Source organism: Lynx rufus, unplaced genomic scaffold, assembly GCF_022079265.1.
Source record: "Lynx rufus isolate CCGP_SWC_20201006 ecotype Redwood Valley unplaced genomic scaffold, mLynRuf1.p SCAF_6, whole genome shotgun sequence".
NCBI classification, from domain to species: domain Eukaryota; kingdom Metazoa; phylum Chordata; class Mammalia; order Carnivora; family Felidae; genus Lynx; species Lynx rufus.
In genome coordinates, this window is record NW_025814878.1 from 137,635,344 (window position 1) to 137,655,752 (window position 20,409).

Below are 20,409 nucleotides of genomic sequence, written 5' to 3' on the forward strand. Positions count from 1 at the left end.
AGCGGCTTGTCTCTTTTTTCCTTTCTAGTTCTGCAACGAGCACAGTGCTTGAGATCATGTGGTGTGCACTCAATAAAGTCTCTTTACCTGAACTCAACTAGATCTTGGGGGGAAAGGGGTGGAGTCATTCATCCATCCATTCATTCATTCAAGGTATACTGATGGAGACGCCATTAAGTGCAAGATTATGTGCTAGGCAGTGGGATTACAGTAAAAGAGATGCGACAACATAAACAGGCAATTCTAATTCAGCTGGGTAAGGACTGCAGAGGACTCTAGGTCACAGTTTGGATTTTTTTCATGGAAATGGTGAGCAGAGGGTGGTATTGTAATTAGAAGGAATCACACTAGAAACAAAGCTCATGATTTCTGACTTCTTGCTCATGGCGAATTGTCTTCATTTTTGAAAGAGGAGATGCTCTTCTGGTAAACAAGGTCAAGCACAGTGTCCTGGGTAAAACATAATAACGTGAGCTAACACTTACAAGGGAACTAGGTCAGAATCAGTATACTCCACGAAAGTTCTCTTTCTCTGCTAAACTGCCTTAATATTTGGCGCTACACTGTCTTCTAATGGATAAAAAAACCCTTCTTTCTTGGTGTTAAATGATCTATATTGTTTAATCAAATTGTTCTTTGTCCTATTCTACTCTCCTCTCCAGTATGACCTCATTTCACAAAAGGTTGAGGAAGCAAGTAAAATGAAATGAAAATAGCAGGTTCTTTCAGAATTGAATTCAGCACAGAGGATTGCCACTACTAGCAGAGTAACTTTAGGCAAGTACTTACACTCCCTGTTTCCCCTTTTGTAAAGTAATAATAATAATAATAATAATAATAATTAATAATAATAATAATAAATGTTAAGAGCTTAATATGGTGCCAGACACATAGTAAGAGCTCAGAAGATAGCTGTTAAGCGATTCTAAGAACCTGAGATTCTGGCGTCTAATTTCGCTCTTGCAACCAAAAAAATTCTAACTGTAATCTTTACCCAAGCAAGTTAGACCTGAACTCGCGCTTTCAGCGATGAGGCAGTTTGCCCTCTCCCGGCCACCGTCTTGGAGCATGCGCAAATAAACGTGGCGGGACGTAAGTGTCATGGCGAGCTCCATCTAAAGTGTTTCCCGTATCCGCAGAACGGCGTGTGGATCCTCTCACTTTGGACTGGTGTGTTATTCCCTGACCTCTGGGTAAGGGTGGCGGGGGGATCAGTGTGGGGCGGAGTGTGGCTAGAGCTCCTTTAATGGCGGAGCCTGGTTTCCCCCGTTTCGGCCTTTCTCGGGCCGTTTGCTGGCTTGTTTCGTAGTTGAAACGGGACTTGCCAGCTGGGGTCAGGGAATTGGGAGGCGGGGAGCGCTGCCAGAAGTGAGGACAGAGTGGTTGGCGTTGCGTGCTGCAGGGCTGCGAGGAATATTTAAAGGAACTCGTCCCTTATTGTCAAATCTAATTTCATTCGTTTTCCCACTTGCGCTGAATTTGTGTGATGGATGGGGACGAGGCGTTCGCAGTTCGGTAGCTTTCACAGAGCTGTACCTCAAGAATTGAAACAGCAGTTGGCCGGAAGAGCCAGTGGCTTGATTTTTCACTCTTGTTCCTTTTTATACTCATAAAACCTCTCTCTGAATCTCGGGACGCCACGTGTTTTTCTGGTGGAAGGTGATCTGGATACGTCCCTCACTGCCTAATCCCTATTTTGTAGCTGGTATTAATTGAATCACGCAGACGTGTTGTAGTGCTGGGCAGTGTTTATTACTGTGGCCAGACGCTGGGTCACCATCGTGGCAAATTCGGTGGATGTAAACACACTGACCCAGTCAGTAAGGAGTTGGAAGTAGTGTGGAACATCATTAACTTGGCTGTAGAAAGCTCTCTTTTATGAAGTCTAATCCCTGTTAAGTAGTTTTAAAGAGCCCTTATGTGGTTTTGTGAACTTGTTGGGAGCTCGCTTTTTCTAATGAGTTTTTATTTTCCAGACTTCTCTTTCCAGAGGATTTAAGACTGATTGCAGATAATCAAGGTACTTATTTATTTCAAACCTTTTATGCTTGAATAAAGTGTTCCACATTGGGATGTTCACAAAGGCAGTCTAGCGTCTCAGTAATGCTGTCACCATCATTATCTGGAAATGCCATCGTCTCCATATCATGCCAGATCAGTAAATCTAAGAGACATTTTCATTAATTTCAGCCTTTTTTGTACATTCAGCAGCACAGACCTTGTTGGCCTCTTTGACATGCTGTCTTCCTTTGCCTTCTATCCCTTACTGATTTTCTCCTTTTCTGGTTGCTGCTTCTTAGTCTCTGTGATAGGCTGGTTGTCTTCTTTTTGGCAGTTAAATTTGGAGTTCCTCAAGGCTTGGCCCTGTATTCTTTTCTCTTTCTGGATGATCTAATATATATTCATCTTTGTCAGTGCTGTTGTTGTTATTATTTATTTTAGCCATCCTGGTGTGTATGAAGTGGTATCTCATTGTGGTTTTGATTTGCATTTCCCTTATAGGTAATGATATTGACATCTTCTCATGGGTTTATTGGCCATTTGTATACCTTTGGAGACCTGTGTACTCATCTCTTTTGTCATATTTTACATTGGGTTGTTTGTCTTTTTATTGTTGACTTGTGTACTCACTGTATTCTGGTACTAGATGTTTATCAGACATGTAATTTCTAGATACTTTCTCCTGTTGTATGAGTTGTCTTTTCACTTTCTTGCTGGTGTTCTTTCAAGCATATACATTTTTAATTTTGCTGAAGTCCAGTTTTTTTTGTTGTTTGTGCTCTTGGTGTCATAACTAAGGAAGGAATAATGCTTAATCTAACATCACGCAGATTTACATCTATATTTTCTTCTAAGAGTTTTATTGTGTTCGCTTTTAAATTTAGGTCTGTGGTCCGTTTTCAGTTAAGTTTTGTATGTAATGTGAGGAAGGGCTTCGGCTTCTTTCATTGCATGTGGATTGTTCTTTCCCCCCATTAAATTTTTTTTTGGCACCCTGGTTGAAATCAGCTGATGAGGTAGTATATTTTTGATGAACATTCTCGATGATTTTTTTTTTCAACGTTTATTTATTTTTGGGACAGAGAGAGACAGAGCATGAACGGGGGAGGGCAGAGAGAGAGGGAGACACAGAATCGGAAACAGGCTCCAGGCTCTGAGCCATCAGCCCAGAGCCTGACGTGGGGCTCGAATTCACGGACCGCGAGATCGTGACCTGGCTGAAGTCGGACGCTTAACCGACTGCGCCACCCAGGCGCCCCTCGATGATTTTTTTTTTTTAAATTTTTTTTTTTTCAACGTTTATTTATTTTTGGGACAGAGAGAGGCAGAGCATGAACGGGGGAGGGGCAGAGAGAGAGGGAGACACAGAATCGGAAACAGGCTCCAGGCTCTGAGCCATCAGCCCAGAGCCCGACGCGGGGCTCGAACTCACGGACCGTGAGATCGTGACCTGGCTGAAGTCGGACGCTTAACCGACTGCGCCACCCAGGCGCCCCTCGATGATTTTTATGAAAGAGTAACTCTAGGATAAAGATTTTCAAACTTTAGTGCACATCAAGATCGCCTGGAGGCTTGTTATAGATTGCTGGGCTTTACTCAGAGTATCTGATTCAGTAGGTCTGGCGTGGGGCCTGGGAATTTTCATCTCTCCCGAGTTTCCCAGTGGTGCTAATCATGCTGATCTGGGAACCACGAACTATGAAAACTACTGGTGTAGGACTTTGGTTCACAATGTGGTTACACATGTAAGAATTACTAGAAGGTTTAAAAAATAGTATCAATCTCCAGGCTCTGTTCCCCCATTTTTTTTTTTTTTAAAGCAATCTCTACTCCTAGCTTGGGGCTTGAATTCAAGACTGAGAGGCCAAGAGCTGCATGCTTTACCTACTCAGCTAGCTAGGTGCCCCTGTTCCCCTTGATTGATTGAGTTGCCCTGGGGCTCAGTTGCCGGTAGTTTTCAAAAGCTCCTCAGGTGAATGCAATGAGCACTCAAGCTTCAGAATCTGTGTCTTCCCCTCTCTCTGCTCTTCCCTGTTTGACCTCTCTCTCTTTCTGTCTCTCAATAAATAAACGCTAAAAAAAAAAAAAAAAAAGGTTGAGAATCTCTGTCTGGGAGAATGATGGTTCTCAATCAGGGATGTGTAGTGGAATCATCTGGGCAAGCTTTAAGTTTATGTCCTTATATTCCACTCCTTGGAGATTATAATTCAGAATGGGACCTGGGTATTTGATACTATAAAAACTCTCCTAATAAATCTCAAATGCAAATAACACTACTATAGGATATTGCTTTATATATTTTTCCTAACATTTTCAGTATCTCCCTTTTCACTGACGATTTATATTCCCTTCATCAAACTTGAATTCCTCAGCCTTTTGAGAAAAAAACTGTATGATCTGTTGTTTCCTTTCAATGTTGTCTTGTTTCTTTTTAGTCTCAGACTTTCATTTCCTTCTTACTCATTTACAAATTTCTGAGGGCTAACGGTTCTACCAGTTTGTTGGAAGGAAAAGCTTTACAAATAGTTATGAGATGGTTCAAGTCCTTATGCAGTCAGATTTACGATCCTCTGCTTTATATTTGTTCTCCTTTGTTTCTCTAAATTGAATTTCTAGAAATGGAATTGATGGATCACAGGATATACTGTATATGTCTTGGGGAGCCTGGGTGGCTCACTCTTGATTTTGGCTCAGGTCATGATCTCATGGTTTGGGAGCTGGAGCCCCATGTTGGGCTCTGCGCTGACAGCATGGAGCCTGCTTGGGATTCTTTTCTTTTTCTCTCCACTCCCTTATTCATGCGCAAGTGCGTGTGTGCTCTCTCTCAAAATAAACATTTTAGAAAAGGGTATATATATGGTTTAAAGTTTGATATGTATTGCTAGGAAGACTTCCGGAAAGAATAAACCAGCTTTACCGTGCTTTCGGCCAACAATAGGGTTTTGTCCGTCTTTTTTTTTTTTTATCAGTGGGGTAGACAAAAAAATAATTTATTGTTTAAACACTCACTATTAGTGTGCTTGAGCATTATTTCCAGTGCTTATTGGCTATTTGCATTTCTTGAAGGCCTGTTTTTCCTTTGCCCCCGCCCCTTTTTTTTCCCGGAATATGTTTATTTCTTCGCATCACATTAGACTCTTGCGTTGTTTGGGCTTTGCCAATGAGGCAGAACTATAGTTGGGGGGGCTTGGCATTGAGGCCTGGGTTCTAAATGTAACTCGGTTGGTGTGCACATCTTTTTGCTTCTTTGGATTTCAGTTCTATAAGATGAGAGGCTTAGCAATGTTTCCTACTCCCTGTACTGCATGATGTTGTATGTCTCCTCTCCTCTTTCTTTCTCCATTCCTTTCCCTTCCTTGAATCAATCAATACACAGGGCTATATGGGGTGTAAAAAGTGTAATTAAAAAAGTATGGCTTTTAATGTGTCCTTTAATTCACAGTCCTTCACTAGTTCTTTAGTAACATTTGAAGGCAGTACCTGTCTTAGCCTTTCTCATTTAGCCTCTTTATTTCATAGACTAACAGTGGTAGAAGAAACTCTGAGGGTTATTAGGTGTTTGCTTTAGATTCCAATCCAGTATAAGAAAGATGAGCTAAATTTACCTTGTGCATCTTATTTATTCATTCATTTGGTCAACAGATACTGTTTGCCTGCTCTGTGCTGGGCATTGTTGTAGGTGTCACAGAGACAGTGGTGAACACGAGGTAATGCCTTTTTTCCTGATGGAGGTGACACTGTGGTGAGAGAGATGGAGTTCTGTTCTGCAGTTACAGTGTCAGGTTGGAGGTCAGTGTGAGTGTGTGTGGATGCTTGGTCTCTGTGTGGTTGTCTTCGATGTGGTGGTTAGGAAGGGCCTCTCCCAGGAGGTGTCATTTGAATAGAGAAGTGGACAGCAAGCCATACAGCTATTTGGGGGATGATATTCCAGGCAGAAAAAAAAGCAAGTGTGGAGCCCTTGGAGTCAGAAACTAGTTTGGCATACTCAGAGAATATGGAAAAGGTTTAGTATAGTCAGGACAGAGCGGGTAGCCACGGGCCGTCTCTTGTTAGACTGGGTCATCTGTAGTAAAAAAAAAAAAAAAAAAAAATTATTGAGAACCTGCAATGTGCTAGATGTAGTTTGAGGCACCAGAGGGGATAACACAGTGGACAGAGCACACAGAAACTTTTACCTTTGTGGAGTACATCTTCTAGTAGAAAGACGTAGATGTTAACCAAGTAATGAAAACATCGAAGCAGGTATGAGATGCTGTGGTCGAGGAACAGGGCAGGGAAGGGGAGTAGCAAGTGTGTGTATATGTGGTGAGGTGGGAGTTGCCCGGGAAGATTTCACTGGTGGTCTCTGAGCAAAGCCCTGAGGCATCCAGGCAACACTGAGACCCTGGGGTGAGTGTACCTGGTGGCTGTGAGCTAGCAAGGAGCCCATGTGTCATGCAAGGAGAAGAGGGGATGGTAGGAGATAGAGTCAGAGAGGTGACAGGAGGCCGATTATGTAGGTCCTTGCAGGTCTTTGCACTGATTTTGTTTTTTTTTTACTCTCAGAGGGAATACCATTGGCAGGTTTTGATCTGAAGCTTGAGATGAAGTTAGGTTTTAAAGGATCCCTGGCTCCTGGGCTGAAAATGTCCTTTGCGAATTAAGGATAGTAGCAGGGAGACTAACTATGGCAATAATCCACGCAAGAGTGGATGTTGGTTTGGACCAAGAATGTGGCAATGGGTACAGTTAGAAATAGATTCTGAAAATATATTTTATTAGTTAAAAAAATTTTCTTTTTGATGTTTATTAATTTTTGAGAGACAGAGACAGAACATGAGCGGGAAGCGTTAGAGAGAGGGAGACACAGAATCTGAAGCAGGCTCCAGGCTCTGAGCTGTCAGCACAGAGCCCGACGCGGGGCTCAAACTCACGAACTGCGAGTTCATGACCTGAGCCGAAGTCGGCAGCTCAACCGACTGAGCCACCCAGGCGCCCCAGAAAATATATTTTAAAATAGAGCCAGCAGGATTTTGTTGGTGCATTGGATGTAGGGTGAAGGAAGGAGTCAGGGATGACACCACGATTTTTGCCTGGAGCAGGTACAAGGTTGGGATTGCCTTTAAACGAGATGGGGAGAGTTTTGAGAGGGTCTGGTGTGATGGTGGTGGTGGTGATGACGGTGATGTGTGTGAGATGATGGTGGTGGTGGTGTGTGAGGTGGCGGGGTGTGATGTGGTGGATGTGTGTGCGGTTGGGTGGGGAGAGTCAAGAGTTCTGGTTTTGACTTAGGTTTGAAACAACTGTTCGACATTCAGGCAGGGGTGTGGAATTGAGCAGGCAGCTGGACATTTGAGTCTGAAGTTCAGGGGAGGTCTGGGGGTGGTTATAGAAGCATCTGCAGTTGGTATTTCAAGGTCACGGAACTAGATGAAATCGGATGGGGTGGTCCCCAGATTCATGGGGGCATTTCGACGTTGGGAAGTGGGAGAGAGGAGGAGGAGCCAGCAAAGGAGACTTGGGGTGTGGCTGACATGGTAGGAGAAGATCCCACAGATCGTGGGGTCCCGGAAGTCAGTGAAGAAAGTACCGTAAGGAGAGAATGGTCAGTATGCCAAGTGCTGCAGAGAGGGTCCTATAAGATGATTGAATATCTATGATTGTATGTATCGTTGGAAGTCACTGACATCACGACAGGCAATTTTGGTGGAAAGGTGGGGGTGAAAGCCTGGTTCATGAGATAATGGAGCGGGGGGGGGTGGGGGCAGAGATCAGAAACTATACGTGTCGACAGCTCTTGCAAGGTATTTTTATTTTATTTTATATTTTTTGAGTATAGTTGACCCACAATGTTACATTAGTTTCAGGTATACAACTTAGTGATTTGTCAGGTTTATACATTATGCTATGTTCACCACAAGTGTAGCTACCGTCTTTCCCGTTACTTGGCTATTATGGTGTCATTGACTGTATTCCTTACGCTTTTGCTTTTCTCCCATGACTTATTTCATAACCGGAGGCCTGATCTCCCAATTTGCCCTTCTCCCATCTTGCCCAGTCCCCTACCACCTTCCCCGCTGGCAACCATCAGCTTGTTCTCTGTGTTTATAGTTCTGATTCTGCTTTTTGTTTATTTGTTTATTTTTTAGATGGAATTTATGAGTAGAATCATATGGCGTTTGTCTTTCTCAGGCTGACTTATTTCACTTAGTGTGATACCTGCTAGGTCCATCCATGTTGTCTCAAACGGCACAGTGTCATCCTTTTTATAGCTGTGTAATATTCCATCGTGTGTGTATACTGCATTTTCCTTGTCCGTTAGCCTACTGATGCACACATAGATGGCTTCCATGTCTTGGCCGTTGTTCATAATGCTGCAGTGAACATAGGGCTGCACATATCTTTTCGAATTAGTGTTTTCGTTTTCCCTGGCTAAATACCTGATAGTGGAATTATTAGATCATCTATTTTTAATTTTTTCAGGAACCTCCATACTGTTTTCCATGGTGTCTGCACCAATTTACATTCCCACCAACAGCACATGAGGGTTCCTTTTTCTTCACATCCTTGCCCACACTTGTTAATGCTTGTCTTTTTGAGTTTAGCCATTCTAACAGGTGTGAGGTGATATCTCTTTGTGATTTTGGTTTGCATTTCCCTGATGATTAGTGATATTGAGCATTGTTTCATGTGTCTGTTGGCCGTCTTTATATCTTTGGAAAAATGCCTGTTCAGGTTTTCTGTCCATTTTTTTTTTTTTTTCAACGTTTATTTATTTTTGGGACAGAGAGAGACAGAGCATGAACGGGGGAGGGGCAGAGAGAGAGGGAGACACAGAATCCGAAACAGGCTCCAGGCTCTGAGCTGTCAGCCCAGAGCCTGACGCGGGGCTCGAACTCACGGACCGCGAGATCGTGACCTGGCTGAAGTCGGATGCTTAACCGACTGCGCCACCCAGGCGCCCCTTTCTGTCCATTTTTAATTGGATTATTTTTTTTTCTTTTTGGTGTTGAATTGTAGTTTTTTATATATTTGTGTTAACCCTGTATCGGATATATCATTTGCAGACATCTTCCCCCTTCAGTAGGTTGTCTTTCTGTTTTGTTGACAGTTTCCTTTGTTGTGCAAAAACATTTCATTTGACATAGTTCCAGTGGTTTGGTTTTGCTTTTGTTTCCCTTGCCTTTGGAGATGTATCTAGAAGAATGTTGCTTTGGCTGATGTTAGAGAAATAGCTGCCTGTGTTGGCTTCTAGGATTTTTATGGTTACAGGTCTCACATTGAGTTCTTTAATCCATATTGAGTTTATTTTTATGTATGGTGTAAAAAAGTGGTCTAGTTTCTTTATTTTATGTGTAGCTGTCCAGTTTCCCAGCACCATTTGTTGAAAAGACTGTCTTTTCCCCATTGTATATTCCTGCCTCCTTTGTCATAGATTAGTTGACCATATAAATGTGGGTTTATTTCTGGCATCTCTGTCCTGTTGTGTTGATCTATGTGTCTGTTTTTGGGCCAGTACCATACTGTTTAATTATTACAGCTTTGTAGTACCTCTTAAAATCTGGAATTGTGATAACTCCAGTTTTGTTCTTCTTTCTCAGGATTGCTTTGGCTATTTGGAGTCTTCTTTGGTTCCATACAGATTTCATTGTTATTTGTTATGGTTTTGCAGAAAATGCTTTTGGCATTTTAATAGAGATTGCATTGAATCTTTATTAAATTTCTTTGGGTAATATGGATATTTTGACAATATTAATTCTTCCAGTCCATGAGTATGGAATATCTCTCCATTTGTTTATGTCATTTTCAGTTTCTCTCATTAGTGTCTCACAGTTTTCAGTGTGAGAACCCTTTGTATACAGGTCTTTCTCTTTTTTCTCTTCTATGATTTTAGTGTAAAGAAATGCTACTGATTTCTGGTATTCACTTTGTGTCTTGCCACTATACTGAATTCATTTAGTACTTCTAGTAGTTTTTTGGTGGAGTCTTTAGGATTTTCTGTGTATAGTATCATGTCATCTGTGAGTAGTGACAAGCTTAACTTCTTCTTTACCAATATAGATGCCCCTTGTGTCATTTTCTAGTGTGATTCCTGTGGCTGGGACTTCCAGGACTATGTTGAGAGAAGTGGTGAGAGTGGATGTCCTTGTCTAGTTTCTGACCTTAGAGGGAAAGCTCACAGTTTTTCACCATTGAGGATGGTGTTAGCTGTGGGTTTTTCATATATGGTCTTTCTTATGTTTAGGTATGTTCCCTCCAATTCCATTTTGTTGAGAGTTTTTTATCATGGATGTATGTTGAATCTTATCAGATACTTTTTCTGTATCTATTGCGGTGATCATATGATTTTTATTCTTTGTTTTGTTGATATGGTTCATGATGTGAATTGGTTTGTGAATATTGAATCATCCTGGCGTCCTAGGAATAAGTCCCATCTGATCAAGGTGAATGATCTTTTTAATGTATTGTTGTATGAGGCTTGCTAATATTTTGTTGAGGATTTTTGCATCTCTGTTCATCAGGAATATTGGCCTGTAGTTTTCTCTTTCTGTGGTGTGTTTGGTTTTGGTATCAGGGTAATGCTGGCCTCATAGAATGTATTTGGAAGCTTTCCTTCCTCTTCTATATTTTGGAATAATTGGAGGAGCATCGGTATTAATTGTTCTTTAAATGTCTGATAGAATTCACTGGTCTTGTATTTTTATTTTTTGGTAGTTTTTTGGTTACCAATTTAATTTCATTACTTGTAATCGGTCTATTCCTTTCTTTTTTAAATTATCTTTTTTTTTTATTTGAGAGAGAGAGAGAGAGAGAGAGAGGATGTTAGTGAGGGAGAGGTAGAAGGAGAGAGAGACAGAGAATCTTAGGCAGGCTTCATGCTCTGCGTGGAGCCCAACACAGGGCTTGATCCCATGACTCTGGGATCATGACCTGAACCAAAATCAAGAGTTGGATACTCAACTGACTGAGCCACCCAGGCTCCCTAGTTTATTCAGATTTTCTATTTTTTCTTGGTACAGTTTTGGAAGATGTATGTTTCTAGGAGTTTATTTCTTCTAGGTTGTTCAATTTGGTGCCATATAATTTTCATAGTATTCTCTTATAACCCTTTGTATTGTGATATGAGTTGTCACTTCTCTCTTGTTTCTCATTTATTTGAATCCTTTCACCTTTTTTTCTTGATAAGTCTGGTTAAAAGTTTTTCAATTTTATCTTTTCAAGAACCAGCTCTTGGTTTCATTGATTTTTTTCCTATTGTTATTTTAGTCTCTACATCATTTATTTCTGCTCTGATCTTTATTATATCCTTTCTTCTACTCATTTTGGGCTTTGTTCTTTTTTTAGTTCCTTTAGGCATAAAGTTAGATTGAGTTTTTTGTTTCTTGAGGTAGGCCTATATGGCTATATATTTCTCTTTAAGGACTACTTCCTGTGTGTCCCATAGATTTTGGACTGTTGTGTTTTCGTTTTCATTTGTCTCCATGTATGTTTAAAATTTTTTCTTTGATTTCTTGACCCATTGGTTGTTTAGTGGCATGTTGTTTAGTCTTCATGTGTTTGTGTTTTTTCCAGTTTTTTTCTTGTAATTTGTTTCTAGTTTTATACCATTATAGTTGGAAAAGATGCATGGTATGATTTCAGTCTTTTTAAATTTACTGAGGCTTGTGTTTATGACCTACTATCCTGGAGAATATTCCATGTACACTTGAAAAGAATGTGTATTCTGTTATTTTGGATGGAATATTCTGTGTATGTTATATCCATCTGCTCCAGTGTATCATTCAAACACATTCTTTCCTTACTGATTTTCTGTCTGGATGATCAATCCATTGATGTAAGTGAGGTGTTAAAGTCCTCTATTGTTGTATTACTGTTAATTTCTCTCCTTATGTCTGTTACTATTTGTTTTACCTATTTATGTGCTCCAGTGTTGGGTGCATAGATACTTACAATTGTTATATTCTCTTGCTGGATTGATCCTTTTATCATTATGTATGTAATGCCAGTGCCCTTTTTTGTCTCTTTAACAGTGTTTGCTTTAAAGAAGCCTATTTTGTCTGGTAGGAGTATTAGTACCCTGGCTTTTTTTTTTTTTTTTTCTTCTTCTTTTGCTCCCATGTGCATGGTGAATGTTTTAGCACTCCTTTGCTTGTAGTCTGTGTGTGTCTTTAGATCTAAGGTGAGTCTCTTGTAGGTGATGTACAGTGGGTCTTGTTTTTTTTGTTTTTTTATTTTTTTTATTTTTTAATTTTTATTTTTTAACGTTTTTTGAGACAGAGAGAGACAAAGCATGAATGGGGGAGGGTCAGAGAGAGGGAGACACAGAATCTGAAACAGGCTCCAGGCTCTGAGCTGTCAGGACAGAGCCCGACGCGGGGCCCGAACTCACGGACCGGACCGCGAGATCATGACCTGAGTCGAAGTCGGCCGCTTAAGTGACTGAGCCACCCAGGTGCCCCTGTTTTTCTTTTTTTTAAACATTCTCTGTGTCTTGATTGGAGCATTTAGGCCATTTACATTTAAAGTAATTATTGATAGGTGTGTATTGCTATTTAAAAATTCCGTTTTCTGGCTGTTTTGTAGTTCTTTGTTCCTTTCTTTTGCTCTGTTTCCTCGAGATTTTGTTTGGCCTTCTCTCTCTTTATTTCTTGTGTACCTATCATAGGTTGAGTTTGTGGTTACCATGAAGTTCATTCATATATAGCATGCTAAGTAAAGAGCAGTTCATATTAATTTGATGGTCATTAGGGGCGCCTGGGTGGTGCAGTCGGTTAAGCGTCCGACTTCAGCTCACGTCACGATCTCGCAGTCCGTGAGTTCGAGCCCCGTGTCGGGCTCTGGGCTGACGGCTCAGAGCCTGGAGCCTGCTTCCGATTCTGTGTCTCCTCCTCTCTCTGCCCCTCCCCCTTTCATGCTCTGTCTCTCTCTGTCTCAAAAATAATTTGATGGTCATTTAAGTTCAAACACATTCTAGAAAAAAACAAACGGAAAATCATTTTCCTTTTTCTTTTTCGCCTTCTCTTTTTACTCCCTTCTGCACATTTTCTGTATATGTTGTCATATTTTGCATCTTTTTCTTATGTCTAATTGGCCATTTCTTTTCCACTTAAACAAGTCCCTTTTACGTTCTTTGTGAGGCACGGTTTAGTGGTGATAAACTCCTTTAACTTTTGTTTGTCAGGAAAACTGTTTCTTTCCTTTAAATCTGAATGATAATCTTGTTAGGTAGAGTATTCTTGGTTGTGGGTTTTTTCCTTTCAGTGCTTTGAATATATCACGCCTTGCTCTTCTGGCCTGCAGAATTTCTGCTGAACAATCAGCTGATAGCCTTATGGGGTTTCCCTTTTAGGGAACTTTTTGTTTCTCTCTTGCTGCTTTTAGGATTCTCTCTTTTTTTTTTTTTCAACGTTTATTTATTTTTTGGGACAGAGAGAGACAGAGCATGAACGGGGGAGGGGCAGAGAGAGAGAGACACACACAGAATCGGAAACAGGCTCCAGGCTCTGAGCCATCAGCCCAGAGCCTGACGCGGGGCTCGAACTCACGGACCGCAAGATCGTGACCTGGCTGAAGTCGGACGCTTAACCGACTGCGCCACCCAGGCGCCCCAGGATTCTCTCTTTTTTAACCTTGACATTTTAATTATTATGTGCTATGTTGTGGACCTCCTCGGGTTCTTCTTGTTTGGAACTCTGCTTTTTGGACCCGGATGTCTATTTCCCTCTTTAGATTAGGGAAGTTTTCAGTTTTTACTTCTTCGAATAAGTTTTCAGAACCTTTCTCTTTCTTCTGAGACCCCTGTAATGTGAATGTCTGTTTGCTTGATGTTATCCAAAGATCTCTTAAACTTTTCATTTTATAAAAATTGTATTCTCATTGCTGTTCAGCTTGTGTGCCCTCCATTACCCTTTGAGATTGCTGATATGTTCTTCTGCATCCTCTAACATACTGTTGATTCCTTCTAGTGTGGTTTTTATTAGGGTTGTTGTATTCTTTATGTCGGATTGGTTCTTTTTAATATTTTCTATCTCTTTCTTGAAGGTCTGACTGAGCTCTTCCAGTCTTTTCTCCAGCCCACTGAGGACCTTTACAATCATTGCTTTAAATTCATTATCAGGCATACTGCTTAAATCTGTTGCATTTAATTCTTTTACTGAGGCTTTTTCTTTTCTTTTATTCTTTTAGAACATATTCTTCTGTTTCTCCATTTTGCTTAACTTTTTGTGTTTGTTTCTATGGATTAGGCAAAATGGTTATTTCTCCAAAAGTTGAAAGACTGGTCTTGTGTATGGAGACCCTATGCAGACTGGGTATGCTTGCTGACTTGTGCTGGCTGGAGCTGTGTCCATATGTGCTTAGTTACTCTTTTAACTGTACTCTTTCACTCCTTTAAACTGGCTTTTTAGGGACACCTGGGTGGTGCAGTCGGTTGAGCATCTGACTCTTGTTCTTGGCGCAGGTCATGGTCTCACGGTTTGTGAGTTCGAGCCCTGCATTGGGCTCTGTGCTGACAGTGTGGAGCCTGCTTGGAATTCTCTCTCCCCCTCTTGCTGTCCTTCCCCGACTCGTATGCATGCTTGCTCTCTCTGTCTCTCTCTCTTTCTCCCCCAAATAAGTTAATAAACTTAAAAATTTTAAACCATGGCTTTTTTTTAAAATTTTTAAATGTTTGATTATTTTTAAGAGAGAGAGAGAGAGAGGACACAGGCAGAGGAAGGGCAGAGAGAGAGGGGGAGACCCAGAATCCGAAGCAGGCTCCAGGCTCTGAGCTGTCAGCACGGAGCCCGACCTGGGGCTCGAACCCACGAACTGCAGGATCGAGACCTGAGCCGAAGTCAGATGCTTAACCGACTGAGCCACCCAGGTGCCCCAAAACCATGGCTTTTAAAAGAAAGATTAAAGAAAAAAGAATTTAAAGAAGAAAAAATAATAAAAGGAGAAAAGAAAAAAGAGAACAAGGACAAAACCAAAAAGAAAAACATAATAAAACAAGACAAATTTTAAAAAGTTAAAAAAAACCCAGTAAAAATTAAAACACACATAAAACACAGAACTGTAGCTTGTTTTCTTTGCCCCAGTAACCTAGGACGGCTGGTGTGGACTTGTGGGTCCTGGGCTTGCTGAGGTCACAAAGTCCCTGTGATGACCACTCCCACCAGTTACGCCATCCAGACCCTCCAGTTTCCGTGTTGGAATCTGCCTCTGAGGGCAGCCAGACCCTTCTACAGTCTGGTGTTTTGACGTGGAGAGGGAGAGAGCATTCCCACACTTGGTCCACCCTTTCAAACCGCGGCTTTTCTTCTAGGGCTGGTGTGGGCTCGCAGACCCTGGGCTGGCAGAAGGCACAGTCTGTTGGGAGAATTGGACCTGCCTGTCGTGGTGCCTGACCCTGTTCCAGTCTAGGCTTTTTAGGTGGGGTGGGAGCATTAATGTGTCGTTCTCCGTCCTCCAGTCCCTCTGTCCTGGCGCTTTCCTGCAGCTCTTCTGCTGCTTGGCGGAGGTCTGGCGTTGCCTCTCTTATATGCTAGTTGCTCTGTTAAACTGTGGGGTTTTTTTCCTGGGCCCAAGGACAGAAGGATCTCCTGGTTTCTCAGTACTGTCCTTCCCCACTGCAGTGCACGGTGTCAGGGTGGGCATTCCCTTTGTCACTGTATCTCCATCTCTAGCTGTTCTGTCTTTGGTTGTTGTGTAGCTGCTCAGTCAGCCCTCAGTTCTTCAGGAGGAATTGTTCTATTAATAGGCGTAATTTGGTGTGTTCTGTGGAGGAGGTGAGTTTCAGAGTCTTCCTACGTCATCCTCTTGCATTGGAACTTGCAGGACTTTTTCTTTCTTTTTTTTGTTGAGTTTTTAAAATTTTTTAACGTTTTATATTTGAGAGAGAGAGAGAGAGAGCGAGCGAGCACGAGCAGGGGAGGGGCAGAGAGACTGAGACAGAATCTGAAGCGGCCTCCAGGCTCCGAGCTGTCAGCACAGAGCCCAACGAGGGGCTCAAACTCCCGAGCAGTAAGGTCGTGATCTGAGCCTAAGTGGGACACTTAACTGACTGAGCCACCTAGGTGCCCCTCTTTTTTTGGTTAAGTTTTTGTTTTAATTCCAGGATAGTTAACATACAGTGTAAGATTAGTTTCAGGTGTACAGTGAGTGATTCAACACTTCCACGACACCCTGTGCTCAGCACATGTGCTCTCCTTATTCCCCATCTCCTGTTTCACCCGTCCCCCACCCGCCTGCCCTCCGGGAACCATCAGTGTGTTCCCTAGCATTAAGAACCCATTTCTTGGTTTGCCTCTTCATCTCTTTTCTTTCCTTTTGCTTTGTTTCTTAAATTCCACTGATGAGTGAAATCACACGGTATTTATCTTTTCTCGGGCTGACTTACTTCACTTAGTATAATACTTTCTGGCTCCATCCACATCATTGCCAAGAGACAAGCAGTGTTACTTTAAGGGAGAGAAATGTGAGTGAGATAGTACATGGAGGAGGTGGGTTCAAGATAAGGTTTTTGTTTTTTCAGTGGGAGAAATAGCAGCATGTTTGTATCTAGGCAGTAATGATTGAGTAGAGAGACGGTGACGATGCCGGAAGAGCGGCCACTGCTGGGCTTCTGTGCTTGAGGAAGTCAGAGTGGAAGGGCTGTTCTTGGGAGGGTGGGCTGTTCATTCATAGTAACATTGCTGGGCAGAGTCCATGGACCATCTCCCTGTAAAAGAAGGAAGTTTTCCATGTGTGCAGAGTGGGGGAGAGGATCTGAGGGCCTGCTTCACTCAGGCCTTCTGTTTTTGGCACCATCTTTAGCCTCATGAAGAGGAGATCTATGAGAAACTAATTTTCAGAAAATTCCCAAGATAAATGAGTTTTAGTTTCTTCACTGCAGTTTTTCAGTCTTTGCCCTAATGCGTACTGGCAGTCTGTAAGGAAGCAGAATTTCCTGAATTTTTTTGACCACAGAATGATTTTTTCACTGGTAGATGGTCTTTCAAATAAATAGAACCCATTTCAGAAAGACTAACCTGGTTCATTTTTCCTTATCTAGTTTGCTGAGTTGGGCAGGGCTCTTGTTTGCAAGAGCGGAAAACCCAGTTTAAACTCATTTAAGCCACAAAGGGAAACTGACCGGCTCACAAGACGGGCCGAGCAGGGCTTTGAACCAGGTGCACAGATAATGTCAGTGTGGCTCTTTCTGTCTCCAGCTCATGTTAGGCTTCATTCCCTAGGTCGTTTCTGCCCTGTGGCAGGCAGCATGGCCCCTGGCATCCGCAGGCTGACGTCCTCCCCCCTTGGCCACTTCAGTGGGAAGGGAAGCCACCTCTTCTGTTGGCTCTGGCACACAAGTCCTCCTAATGATCCTCATGGTCTGGGCTTGTCATGTCCAAACCTGAACCGGTTATGGTGGCCAGGAAGATGGGTTACTGTGCAGGCTTGGGTCACGGGCCCCATTCCTGTGTCTAGGGAAGGAGGAGGCCTGTGATTGACAGCCTCACCTTGACCATGTCCTATCCTTGTTAACTGTAGCTCAGCTGGTCTTTATCAGGTTAGATTATTTCTGATCTTTTGTTATGACTAACGATGTAAAATTGGCTGAGCTTTGAACGGGGGTTGGACTCACTGGGCATAATTCGTCCCAGTTGTAAAGACCTCACTGCAGTCAAGGGCACAAAAAGATCCTGCCTGGAAAGCTGGTTTGTTAATTGAAAGCTGTGCGTGGAGAGATGGGGATCTGGCAGGTGGGAGAGGGGAGATTCTTTGGAGGGAGGGGCCTGAGAGCAGCGGAGAGTATCGGGATCCTGACACTGGTTTGGGCGACCCGGGTGAGGCACCGTGGTCGTCGCTACGTGAAGTCCGCAGCAGAGGGCTGCTCAGGCCACGGGCTGGGGCTCGTTGGCCTGGGATTGTTGTTGATCTTGGGGTGAGCGAGCTTCCGTGTGCTTCCTGGCTGTCTAAAGGGAGGGCGGTAACACCACCAGAAGCACGAGTTGTGAGTGGTCAGTGAGGTGACCCGTGAAGCACTTGTTTCATGCCTGGACGTGGTAGAAGTAGCAGCCGCACTGTCAGTAAATGTACTCGAGTGTACATTCCTTTTTCTTCCCAGGTGATTTTCTCCCCCCTTAATCATTGTATTTTAACATAGTTACAGATTTCCTTACAGCAGTAAAAGTTGTGTGGATATGCTGTATGGCTGGTCCAGGTTTCCCCAGTGGTAACGTCTTGCAAAACTGTGAGTGTCACACCCGGGATACGGACATTGATCTGGTCAGGACGGAGGACGTTTCCATCTCCCCAAGGACCTCTCCTGTTGACCGTGGCTAGTGGCCTTCCCTTCTCTCCTGCCCCATCCTCTCCTCAATCCCTGGTGACCTCTGTTGTGTTCCCCATTTCTGTAATTTTGTTATTTCAGGCTCAAGGATGTTATAAACATGTAACCATAGAGCCCGTAAGCTTTCGGGAGCGGCTGTATTCACGGCAGCATGATTCCCTGGAGAATCAGTGGCACTTTTCCTTTTTTTTTTTTTAATCGCTGAGTAGTATTCCCTGGTGCAGCCATACTGCGGTTTAGGGCATGTGGGTGTCTGCACGTTTGGACAAAGCAGTTGCTGTAAGCATTTGGGTTTAGATTTTTGTGGAAATGTAAGTCTTTATTTCTCTCGGATAAACCCTCAGAAGTAACATGGGAGTTCCATGGTTGGTTTTTTAAGAAGATGCTGAGCTGTTTTCCAGAGTGACCGTGCCGTTTTATATTCCCCCTAGGATTGTAGGAGTGGTCCAGTTTCTCTGCATCCTTGTCAGGGTTTAGTGCTGTCACTGTTTTTTTTTTTATTTTAACCATTCTGATAGGTGTGTAGTGATACCTTATTGTGGTTGGAGTTTGTTTCTCTGGCGGCTAGTAATGCTGTGTGCTACTTGCCTTCTTTCTATCCTCTCTGGTGAAATGTCTTTGTCTTTCATCCATTTTCCAATTGGATTTTTTAAAACTGTGTTTTGAATTCTAGATACCAGTCCTTTGTCAGATAAGTGGTGGTTTGCAAAAATTTTCTCCCACTCTGTAGCTTGACTTTTTCTTTAACATTTTTTTTTGATGTTTATTTATTTTCACAGAGAGAGAGAGAGGGAGAGGGAAGGAGTGAGAGAGAGAGAGAAAGAGAGAGAGAGAGAGAGAGAATGGGTGGGGGAGGGGTTTATAAACCTGATGTGGGACTCGAACTCATGAACCATAAGATCAGGATCTGAGCCAAAGTCAGACGCTTAACTGGCTGAGCCACCCAGGCGCCCCTGTAGCTTGACTTTTTGTCCTCTCTTAAACGGGTCTTTTGCAGAGCAAAGGTTTGAAGTTTTGATGGTGTCTGGATTGATTAATTTTTCTTTTTATGGATCATGCTTTTGGTATCCGGCCCAAGAATTCCTCACCTAGCTCTAGGTCTAGAAGATTTTCTCTTACAGTTTTTCCTAAAAGTTTATAGTTTTACGTTTTACATTTAAGTTCATGATACATTTTGCGTTAATTTTTGTATAAGGTGTGAAACTTAGATTGGGGTTCAGTTTTTGTCTGTAAATGTCCCATTGCTCCAGCACTAATGGAAAGGTTATCTTTCTTTTACTGAATTGCTTTTGTACTTTTGTGAAAAGTCGCTTGAGCATATTTGTGTGGGTCTCTTTCCGGTTCTCTGTTCTGTTCTGTTCTGTTGATTCATACTTCTGCTCACCCACCAACACCGCACAGTCTTGATTATTCTAGCTGTATAAGTCTTCAAATCGGGTGGCTCAATTCCTCCCACTCTTCTTTTCTCACAATTGTTTCAGATGTTACTTTTTTTTTTTTTTAAACGATTCCACATAAATTTTACAACAATCTTATCTATGTCTACAAAACATCTTGCTTGGATTGTGATAGGAATATAACTATAAACTTGTACATCAGTTTGGTCTTGACTGACTGTGGTGGGGTGGGGGTTCCTTACTGTTTGGTCGGCTGGTTGGCAAGTCCAGGGTTCCTACATGGCCTCCTCTGGTTCTGCCCTGGTGGGGTAGGGTGGGGTGCCTCGTTACAGCCTCATGAAAGTAGAAGTTAGGAGGTGGGACTGTAGTTTTGTGTTTTGTGGGGCTTTGTTTTGTTTTATGGGGTAGAATGGTTGTCTAAAAGTTTTGTCTTGCTAGACTGTCCCTTTTCTGGTTCTTTGAAAAGAGAACAGGTTTTTTTTGGGGGTGCTTTTGTTGTCTGTCTCTGTTAGCAATTCTGGGTTGCTGGCTTCTTCAGCTCCAAGTCTGGGATAGAGGAGGCGAAAGAAACCCCAAGTAACTCACCATTGTGTTGTTCCTTGGGTTCCAGGGTCCCCGGTCAGTCAGCCTTCTCTCTACCTCTCAGAGTCTTCTGATGCTTATTTTATGTATAATGCCCATAGTTTTCATTGTACTTAGTAGGATGGATAAGGAAGA

General features: G+C 42.5%; 1 protein-coding gene across 1 annotated transcript in view; it reads left to right on the forward strand.

The window, feature by feature from the left end:
- The first annotated feature begins 1,083 nt into the window (after positions 1–1,083).
- The window catches only part of CDKAL1 (CDK5 regulatory subunit associated protein 1 like 1), a 664,701-nt gene continuing 645,375 nt past the window's right edge, over positions 1,084–20,409 (forward strand). The window contains exons 1-2 of the mRNA XM_047101748.1: positions 1,084–1,170; positions 1,977–2,020. The gene's annotated coding sequence lies outside the window, so the exon portion shown is untranslated. The remainder of the gene's footprint in view (positions 1,171–1,976; positions 2,021–20,409) is intronic.